Here is an 11,296-nt window from a genome sequence, read left to right as displayed (position 1 = left end):
ACCGTAGATTTGCCCACTCCAAATTGATTCCCGACTCACCGGTAGCTGTCTGGCGTTGCAAGCTTCCACAGGGCTATCGCCACTCGCTTCTCAACTCTGAGGGCTGCTCTCATCTTGGTATCCTGGCGTTTCAGGGCAGGGGAAAGCAAGTCACAAAGTTCCATGAAAGTGCCCTTACGCATGCGAAAGTTTCGCAGCCACTGGGAATCGTCCCATACCTGCAGCACGATGCGGTCCCACCAGTCTGTGCTTGTTTCCCGGGCCCAGGGTGTTCAGGGTGGAGTACTGGGGTTGACTAGAGAGCAATCTGCGGTCAATTTGGCCGGTCTTCACTAGACCTGCTACATTGACCCCCAGTGCATCGATTGCCAGAGCGTCGAGCTGGCTATAGTGTAGATGTAGCCTAACTGAACAATTGTGTTTGTATTGCCAGGGGCAGGAAGCAAACATCAGAAAATGAGGCATGGAAGGGCCAATGAGAGTTAAAATCCAGTCTGCCATTCACAGCATAGTGCCTATCTCCATGGCTGTGTCCCAGGACAAGTAAATGAAGCAGAGCTTACTTCAGGTGTGCATTGCATCATGCTATTAGGAGACAGAGCTAATAGCTGGTGAGGTGATTAGAGCCCTATAAACACCATGGATGGATGACATTGTGACAACCTGTGAAGACTCGGCACTGCTGTGTATCAATGCAATGGCATTGTGTGGAGGCATAAATATCACACCACTTATTTTTGTCCTACAAGACTAGAACCAGTTGACAATTCCAGTTGCCAGACATTTGAGATGGAAATTAACTAACCCACTGGCTTGTGAGCATCAGAACTGCTTTGCACTGACATCTGCTGCAGCCGCTGTGCACTGATGGAACCCAGGAGTCATTTTCCAAAAGCCAATGTGCTGGCTGCACCTCAGAAAGGCAGATCCTGGTAATCAGAGCAGAACTGAAGGCCCAGTAAGTTGGGCAGCCATGAAGATAGTGCAATACATTTGTAGTTCTCTTCAGTTTCCCATCTCTTCCTTAAGCCACGTTTCTGACTGATCAGGATTCTGGCTGACCTGTAACCTAACGGTGGTGATCGGCAGAGCTTCAGAGAGGCTTCTCAATCTGAGGGGTGTCCTGAACACAACACATGAAGGGTGCACCCGAGAATCATCTCTGCACATTAAAGACCAAGACCTGGTAGAGCTGCGGTTCAGAACGCTCTGGAAATGGCAAATGGCTGGGCATGCGGCTGTCAACAGAGAGACTTGCCCCACCTCAGGAGTCTTGGGAGATGTATGGCATTTCACTGCCAGGGGACAATGAGTCCCAGTTCATTCTCCAGCTTGTTCCTGGCAACTGCAGCACCTTGGCAGGGAGCTGGTTACTATTATCCCCTGGGATTTTCCAAGGAGTTGCACATTAGCTGCCCAACTCCTATTGGCTTCCTTCCAATGGTATTTGGACACCTAACTCTCTTAGGATCCTTTGAAAATCCCAGTTTTGTTACTGAGGCACTGGGATGACTGACTAACCAGTAAATGAATTTCATCTGACAGATAAGGACCGCAAGAGTGAATATCTGCCTGTGGTGTAGATGGAGAGAAACTTTTTCACTCGGAGGGTGGTGAAGCACTGGAATGGGTTACCTAGGGAGGTGGTGGAATCTCCCTCCTTAGAGGTTTTTAAGGTCAGGCTTGACAAAGCCCTGGTTGGGATGATTTAGTTGCAGATTGGTCCTGCTTTGAGCAGGGGGTTGGACTAGATGACCACCTGCGGTCCCTTCCAACCCTGATATTCTACGAATCAGCACTGGGTGAATAAATAATGGGAGCTGAGGGACCTGGGAGTGAGAGCAGTTTGTATATAGTTGAATCCCAACATCCCGGATCCAGTCTTTCTGGCTATGTAGGATGGTAAATGTATGAGCGCAGCTGAAGAGAATGATTCACGATCTCGGTATGACAGGACCTCTGCAGAAAACTTTATAGGGGTGGGAGAGGAAGCATTACTGACAGTAGGAGGGGGAAAATCTGACAAAATCAGAACCTTCCTCTATTTCCTTCTATGGACGTTTGAACCCAACCTTCTGGAAATGCACAAAAGGACTCTACAGAAATTAAAGCAGATTTGATAGTAATGGCTCTAAAAGCCATAGAGCTGGACACAGAGAGAGCCTCTCGATAGGGTTCTAGCCATACTACAAAATGATTTAAAACATCTATAGTTGGGCTGCAAAGTGATTTAAAAAATTAATCACGATTAATTGCGCTGTTAAACAATAGAATCTCATTTATTTAAATATTTTTAGAGGTTTTCTACATTTTCAAATATATTGATTTCAATTAGAACACAGAATATAAAGTGTAAAGTGCTCACTTTATATTTATTTATTACAAGTATTTGCACTGTAAAAAACAAAATAGTATTTTTCATCTCACCTAATGCAAGTACTGTTGTGCAATCTCTATCATGAAAGTTGAACTTAAAATTTAGAATTGTGTCCAAAAGAACTGTATTCAAAAATAAAACAGTGTAAAATTGTAGAGCCTGCAAGTCCACTCAGTCCTACTTCTTGTTCAGCCAATTTCTCAAATAAGTTTGTTTACATTTGCAGGAGATAATGCTGCCTGCTTCTTGTTTATAATGTCACCTGAAAGCGAGAACAGACGTTCTCATGGCACTTTTGTAAGTGGTATAGCAGGATATTTACTTGCCAGATGTGCTAAAGATTCATATGTCCCTTCATGCTTCAACCACCATTCCAGGGGACATGCGTCAATGCGGACGATGGGTTCTGCTCGACAACTATCCAAAGCAGTGCGGATCGAGGCATGTTCATTTTCATCATCTGAGTCAGATGCCATCAGCAGAAGGTTGATTTTCTTTTTTGGTGGGTTGGGTTCTGTAATTTCTGCATTGGAGTGTTGCTCCACACCTTGTCCCTCTCAGATTTTGGAAGGCACTTCAGATCCTTGAGCCTTGGATCGAGTGCTGTAGCTATCTTTAGAAATCTCACATTGGTACCTTCTTTGCATTTTGTCAAAATCTGCAGTGAAAGTGTTCTTAAAATGAACAACATGTGCTGGTTCATCATACAAGACTACTATAACATGAAATATGTGGCAGAATGCGGATAAAACGGAGCAATTCGCCCCCAAGAAGTTCAGTCACAAATTTAATTAACACATTTTATTTAATGAGCATCATCAGCATGGAAGCATGTCCTCTGGAATGGTGGCCAAAGCATGAAGAGGCAAATGAATGTTTAGCTTTTGCGAACAGGGGCTGCTAACAGGGAGATTCGCAAGGGAGTTCTCCAGGTGAAGGAGGAGCAATACAGCACCCTTTTGGGGAAGTGACTGTCTGTAGTGTGTGTTTGTTTGTGTTTGAGGGTTACTTGCTGTGTGCTGAGCTTGTGTTTGTCAGTCTGTTTGGTTGTTTTGGTTGTTTGAAGGACCGTGTGCTGTGGCTGGCAGTTGGAAGCTGTGAGCTTCAAAGGAAGGTTGAAGGGAGCTTTTGCGAACAGGGGCTGCTAACAGGGAGTTTCGCAAGGGAGTTTGGAAGGGGAGCAGGAAGGGCTGGGGGGACCATCCAATGTGAGAGGTGCCTGCAGGTGGAATCTCTCAGGCAGCAGGTGGGAGAGCTACAGGAGGAGGTGTCTAGGTTGAGGAGCATCCGAATCCACGAGCAATTCCTCGACAGTGTCCATGTGGAGACAGCTGAGGTAGCTGTCCCAGTACACAGGACTGCTGATACACCACTGGTGGAGGAGGAGATGGCTCAGGGTGGACACTGGCAGCTGGTTACTTCTGGCAGCAGGCAGTGCTCCACCCCTGCTCCGAACCCTCCTGCCGTGGTAATAGGTAACCGTTATGCTCTTCTTGATACAGGAAAGAAGGAATCACTCCCTACAATAAAGGAGGAGAAGCCTCGTACCCCTAAAGCTGGGAGGTCTGCTGCCACCACTGCGAATAGGAAACGTAGGGTAGTGGTGGTCGGAGACTCTCTGCTGAGGGGGACGGAGGCGCCCATCTGTCGCCCTGACATTTCATCTCGGGAGGTATACTGCCTGCCAGGAGCCCGTATCCGAGACGTTACGGAGGCATTGTCGAGGATTATCCAGCCCTCTGACTACTATCCCATGCTACTCATCCATGTGGGCACAAATGATACTGCGCGGTGTGACACTGAGCGGATCAAGAGTGACTACAGGGCTCTGGGAGTACGGGTGAAGGAGTTTGGAGCGCAGGTGGTATTCTCTTCGATTCTTCCTGTCAAAGGTAGGGGCCCGGGCAGAGACAGATGCATCATGGAGGTGAATGCCTGGCTGCGAAGATGGTGTCACCAGGAGGGCTTTGGCTTCCTAGACCATGTAATGCTATTCGAGGAAGGACTGCTAGGCAGAGATGGCGTTCACCTTTCGAGGAGGGGAAAGACCCTATTTGGACACAGACTGGCTAACCTAGTGAGGAGGGCTTTAAACTAGGTTCGACGGGGACAGGTGAGCAAAGCCCACAGGTAAGTGGGGAACATGGAGACCGGGGAGATGGGTCGGAAACGAGAGGGAGTGTGGGCTATATTGGCAGAGAGAACGGAGGGTCAGGACAAAACTGGGAGGAAAAAATCAAACCAGTATCTTAGATGCCTATATACAAATGCGAGAAGTATGGGGAATAAGCAGGAAGAACTGGAAGTGCTAATAAATAAATACAACTATGACATTGTTAAGTTTCAGAGTAACAGCCGTGTTAGTCTGTATCCGCAAAAAGAAGAACAGGAGTACTTGTGGCACCTTAGAGACTAACAAATTTATTAGAGCATAAGCTTTCGTGGACTACAGCCCACTTCTTCGGATGCATATAGAATGGAACATATAATGAGGAGATATATATACACACATACAGAGAGCATAAACAGGTGGGAGTTGTCTTACCAACTCTGAGAGGCCAATTAATTAAGAGAAAAAAAAAAAAAAAAAAACTTTTGAAGTGATAATCAAGCTAGCCGAGTACAGACAGTGTGATAAGAAGTGTGAGAGTACTTACAAGGGGAGATAGTCAATGTTTGTAATGGCTCAGCCATTCCCAGTCCTTATTCAAACCGGAGTTGATTGTGTCTAGTTTGCATATCAATTCTAGCTCTGCAGTCTCTCTGCCAGCAATGCCCCTCTGCCATGTACATTGGCCAAACCGGACAGTCTCTACGCAAAAGAATTAATGGACACAAATCTGACATCAGGAATCAAAATACTCAAAAACCAGTGGGAGAACACTTTAACCTGTCTGGTCATTCAGTGACAGACCTGCGGGTGGCTATATTACAACAGAAAAACTTCAAAAACAGACTCCAAAGAGAGACCACGAGATCTTACATGATCTAAAAAAATAAAAAGGAGTCATATAAAAAATGGAAACTAGGACAGGTTACAAAGGATGAATATAGGCAAACAACACAGGAATGCAGGGGCAAGATTAGAAAGGCAACGGTACAAAATGAGCTCAAACTAGCTACGGGAATAAAGGGAAACAAGAAGACTTTTTATCAATACATTAGAAGCAAGAGGAAGACCAAAGACAGGGTAGGCCCACTGCTTAGTGAAGAGGGAGAAACAGTAACAGGAAACTTGGAAATGGCAGAGATGCTTAATGACTTCTTTGTTTCGGTCTTCACCAAGAAGTCTGAAGGAATGCCTAACATAGTGAATGCTAATGGGAAGGGGGTAGGTTTAGCAGATAAAATAAAAAAAAGAACAAGTTAAAAATCACTTAGAAAAGTTAGATGCCTGCAAGTCACCAGGGCCTGATGAAATGCATCCTAGAATACTCAAGGAGCTAACAGAGGAGGTATCTGAGCCTCTAGCTATTATCTTTGGAAAATCATGGGAGACGGGAGAGATTCCAGAAGACTGGAAAAGGGCAAATATAGTGCCCATCTATAAAAAGGGAAATAAAAACAACCCAGGAAACTACAGACCAGTTAGTTTAACTTCTGTGCCAGGGAAGATAATGGAGCAAGTAATTAAGGAAATCATCTGCAAACACTTGGAAGGTGGTAAGGTGATAGGGAACAGCCAGCATGGATTTGTGAAGAACAAATCATGTCAGACCAATCTGATAGCTTTCTTTGATAGGATAACGAGCCTTGTGGATAAGGGTGAAGCTGTGGATGTGGTATACCTAGACTTTAGTAAGGCATTTGATACAGTCTCGCATGATATTCTTATCGATAAACTAGGCAAATACAATTTAGATGGGGCTACTATAAGGTGGGTGCATAACTGGCTGGATAACTGTACTCAGAGAGTTGTTATTAATGGTTCCCAATCCTGCTGGAAAGGCATAACGAGTGGGGTACCGCAGGGGTCTGTTTTGGGACCTTTGCTATTCAATATCTTCATCAACGACTTAGATATTGGCATAGAAAGTACGCTTATTAAGTTTGCGGATGATACCAAACTGGGATGGATTGCAACTGCTTTGGAGGACAGGGTCATAATTCAAAATGATCTGGACAAATTGGAGAAATGGTCTGAGTTAAACAGGATGAAGTTTAACAAAGACAAATGCAAAGTGCTCCACTTAGGAAGGAAAAATCAGTTTCACACATACAGAATGGGAAGAGACTGTCTAGGAAGGAGTACGGCAGAAAGGGATCTAGGGGTTATAGTGGACCACAAGCTAAATATGAGTCAACAGTGTGATTCTGTTGCAAAAAAAGCAAACATGATTCTGGGATGTATTAACAGGTGTGTTGTGAGCAAGACACGAGAAGTCATTCTTCCGCTCTACTCTGCTCTGGTTAGGCCTCAGCTGGAGTATTGTGTCCAGTTCTGGGCACCGCATTTTAAAAAAGATGTGGAGAAATTGGAAAGGGTCCAGAGAAGAGCAACAAGAATGATTAAAGGTCTTGAGAACATGACCTATGAAGGAAGGCTGAAAGAATTGGGTTTGTTTAGTTTGGAAAAGAGAAGACTGAGAGGGGACATGATAGCAGTTTTCAGGTATTTAAAAGGGTGTCATAAGGAGGAGGGAGAAAACTTGTTCACCTTAGCCTCTAAGGATAGAACCAGAAGCAATGGGTTTAAACTGCAGCAAGGGAGGGCTAGGTTGGACATTAGGAAAAAGTTCCTAACTGTCAGGGTGGTTAAACACTGGAATAAATTGCCTAGGAAGGTTGTGGAATCTCCATCTCTGGAGATATTTAAGAGTAGGTTAGATAAATGTCTATCAGGGATGGTCTAGACAGTATTTGGTCCTGCCATGCAGGCAGGGGACTGGACTCAATGACCTCTCGAGGTCCCTTCCAGTCCTAGAATCTATGAATCTATGAATATCTGTACGTAAATACCTTGCAATGCCGGCTAAAAAAGTGCCATGCAAATGCCTGTTCTCACTTACTGGTGACACTGTAAACAAGAAAAGGGCAGCATTATCTCCTGTAAATGTAAACAAACTTGTTTGTCTTAGCGATTGGCTGAAAAAGAAGTAGGACTGAGTGGACTTGTAGGTTCTGAAGTTTTACATTACTGCACTCTAAAACAAAACAATGTAACAAAAAAAATCTACATTTGTAAGATGCACTTTCACTACAAACAGATTACAACAGGTGAGATCTCCTGATTCATACTGTGAAAGTAGGGCAATTGGCTAGTTATCTTGGGTGCTGTACATGAACACAAGAAGCAATTTGTTTCATGGGAAACAAGCAGGAAGAATTGGAAGTCCTGGCACAATCAAGGAACTAGGATGCGATTGGAATAACAGAGACTTGGTGGGGTAACTCACATGACTGGAGCACTTTCATGGATGGGTATAAATTGTTCAGGAAGGACAGGAAGGGGAGAAAAGGTGGAGGAGTTGCATTGTATGTAAGAGAGCAGTATGACTGTTCAGAGCTCCGGTATGAAGCTGGAGAAGAGCCTATGGGTTAAGCTGAGAGGTGAGAGCAACAAGGGTGATGTCGTGATGGGTGTCTGCTATAGACCACCAGACCAGGAGGATGAGGTAGACGAGGCTTTCTTCGGACAACTAACAGAAGTTTCCAGATCGCAGGCCCTGGTTCTCATGGGGGACTTCAATCTCCCTGACATCTGCTGGGAGAGCAATACAGCGGTACACAGACAATCCAGGAAGTTTTTGGAGAGTGTTGGGGACAACTTCCTGGTGCAACTACTGGAGGAACCAACCAGGGGCCGTCCTTTTGACCTGCTGCTCACAAACAGGGAAGATTGGTAGGGGAAGTAGAAGTGGGTGGCAACCTGGTCAGCAGTGACCATGAGATGGTCAAGTTCCTGACAAAAGGAAGAAAGGAGAGCAGTAGAATGTGGACTCTGAACTTCAGAAAAGCAGACTTTGACTCCCTCAGGGAACTGATGGGCAGGATCCCCTGGGAGACTAACATGAGGGGGAAAGGAGTCCAAGAGAGCTGGCTGTATTTTAAAGAAGCCTTATTGAGGGCACAGGAACAAACCATCCTGATGTGCAGAAAGAATAGAAAATATGGCAGGCGACCAGCTTGGCTTAACAGAGAAATCTTTGGTGAGCTTAAACACAAAAAGGAAGCTTACAAGAAGTGGAAACTTGGACAGATGACTGGGGAGGAGTATAAAAATATCGCTAGAGCATGCAGGGGTGTAATCAGGAAGGCCAAGGCACGATTGGAGTTGCAGCTTGCAAGGGATGTGAAGGGTAACAAGAAGGGTTTCTGCAGGTATGTTAGCAACAAGGAGGTTGTCAGGGAAAGTATGGGACTGTAGTAGGTTTGGGCCGAGGTTCGGCCCTCGGCGGGGCTGTGGGGTGTCCCACCGCCTCGCTCTGGTCCAGCGGCAGTCTGGGACAACAGGCACACAGTTAGGGGCTCAGGCCCATAAGCAGGGGCTGAGTAAAGAGGTCCGAAACCCAGACCCTTAAGCAAGGGCTGAGGCAACGTCTATAGCAGCCCAGGCCCTAGGTCAGGGCGGGGCAGCAAGCAAACAGTCTATCAGTGGCCCAGGCCTTGCAGCAGGGGCTGTATCAGTTTGGGACAGCCCAGGACCTAGGTCAGGGCGGGGCAGCAAACAAATAGTCAATCAGGTACCCAGACTCTCTAGGCCAGGGGAAACAGGGGGAGTCTGCCACCCAAGGAGTGGGTGGCAGGGGGGACGCAGGCCCTCCCACTCCACTGCGTCCCAGCCCGGGGCCCTAGCAGCGACGGAAACTCACTGCTGTCAGTGGGGATCCTGGCCGCAACACACTGACATCGGCTCTGGCAGTGCAGCAGCCAGACTGGGGTCGGCTGCCCCCGGGCTACTGCCACACTCCCCCTCGTATGGTACCTGGGCTGTCTTAGTGTCATCGGTGCTCTCCACCAGCATTGGCTCCTCTGGATAGGTAGCGGGGAGCAGGCTTGGCTCCTCCTCGGGGTAGCTGGCCCGGGGCAGGCTTGGCCAGTCCTCCTCGGGGTACCTGGCCCGGGGCAGGCTTGGCCAGTCCTCCTCGGGGTACCAGGCGAGAGGTAGGCTCGACCGGCCCAGTGAGTCAGCAGGCCGGTCACGGCCTGCGGCTGTTTCCCAAGCGGGAGCTCGGCCATGGACGTCTGCTCTCTCCGACAGCCTGGGCTCCACTGAGCTCTGCAGGCGGGCTTTTATACTTCCGGATCGGGGCCGTGACCTCGGAGGGGCGGGCGCCGGACCCGGTGGCTCCGCCCACGTTGGGATTAGGGGAGGTTCGGCCCTCAGCGGGACTGTGGGGTGTCCCACCGCCTTGCTACAGGGACCCTTACTGAATGGAGGAGGCAACCTAGTGACAGATGATGTGGAAAAAGCTGAAGTACTCAATGCTTTTCTTAACTTGGTCTTCACAGACCAGGTCAGCTCCCAGACTGCTGCATGGGACAGCACAGTATGGGGAGGAGGTGAGCAGCCCTCAGTGGTGAAAGAACAGATTAAGGACTATTTAGAAAAGCTGGAGGGTGCTAAAGGAGTTGTCCGATGTGATTGCAGAGCCATTGGCCATTATCTTTGAAAATTCGTGGTGATCGGGGGAGATCCCGGACGATTGGAAAAAGGCAAATATAGTGCCCATCTTTAAAAATGGAAGAAGGAGAATCTGGGGAACTACAGACTGGTCAGCCTCACCTCAGTCCCTGGAAAAATCACGGAGCAGGTCCTCAAGGAACCCATTTTGAAGCACTTGGAGGAGAGGAAGGTGATCAGGAACAGTCAACATGGATTCAATAAGGGAAAATCATGCCTGACCAACCTGATTGCCTTCTATGATGAGATAATTGGCTCTGTGGATATGGGGAAAGCGGTGGACGTGATATACCTTGACTTTAGCAAAGCTTTTGATATGGTCTCCCACGGTGTTCTTGCCAGCAAGTTAAAGTCTGGATTGGATGAATAGACTATATGGTGGATAGAAAGCTAGCTACGTCGTCGGGCTCAATGGGTAGAGATCAACGGCTCAATGTCTAGTTGGCAGCTGGTATCAAGCAGAGTTCCCTGGGGTCAGTCCTGGGACAGTTTTGTTCAACATCTTCATTAATGGTGAAGCACTGGAATGGGTTACCTAGGCAGGTGGTGGAATCTCCTTCCTTAGAGGTTTTTAAGGTCAGGCTTGACAAAGTCCTGGTTGGGATGATTTAGTTGCGGCTTGGTCCTGCTTGGAGCAGGGGGTTGGACTAGATGACCTCCTGAGGTCCCTTCCAACCCTGATATTCTAGCATTCCATGATTAAATGATCTGGATGATGGGATGGATTGCACCCTCAGCAAATTTGTGGATGAGGTGGGGGGAGAGGTAGATATGCTGGAGGGTAGGGAGAGGTTCCAGAGTGACCTAGACAAATTGGAGGAGTGGGCCAAAAGAAATCTGATGAGGTTCAACAGGACAAGTGCAGAGTCCTGCACTTAGGAAGGAAGAATCCCATGCTCTCCTACAGGTTGGGGACCAACTGGCTAAACAGCAGTTCTGCAGAAAAAGACCTAGGGATTACAGTGGACGAGAATCAGGATATGAGTCAACAATGTGCCCGTGTTGCCAAGAAGGCTAATGGTATATTGGGCTGCATTAGTAGGAGCATTGCCAGCTGATCGAGGGAAGCGATTATTCCCCTCTATTCGGCACTGGTGAGGCCTCATCTAGAGTATTGCGTCTAGTTTTGGTCCCCTCACTATAGAAGGGACTTGGACAAATTGTAGAGAGTCCAGCGGAGAGCAACGAAAGTGATTAGGGAGTTGCAGTATATAATTTATGAGGAGAGGCTGAGGGAACTGGGATTATTTAGTCTGCAGAAGAGAAGAGCGAGGTGAAATTTGATAGCAGCCTTC

General features: G+C 47.3%; 1 long non-coding RNA gene across 2 annotated transcripts in view; it reads right to left on the bottom strand.

Moving 5' to 3' along the window:
• The window catches only part of LOC135984070 (uncharacterized), a 102,438-nt gene that overhangs the window by 72,505 nt on the left and 18,637 nt on the right, over nucleotides 1-11,296 (bottom strand). The window lies entirely within an intron of this gene.

The sequence above is a fragment of the Chrysemys picta genome, chromosome 5 (genome assembly GCF_011386835.1).
Source record: "Chrysemys picta bellii isolate R12L10 chromosome 5, ASM1138683v2, whole genome shotgun sequence".
NCBI classification, from domain to species: Eukaryota; Metazoa; Chordata; order Testudines; family Emydidae; genus Chrysemys; species Chrysemys picta.
This window is presented reverse-complemented; position numbering and strand designations above follow the sequence as displayed.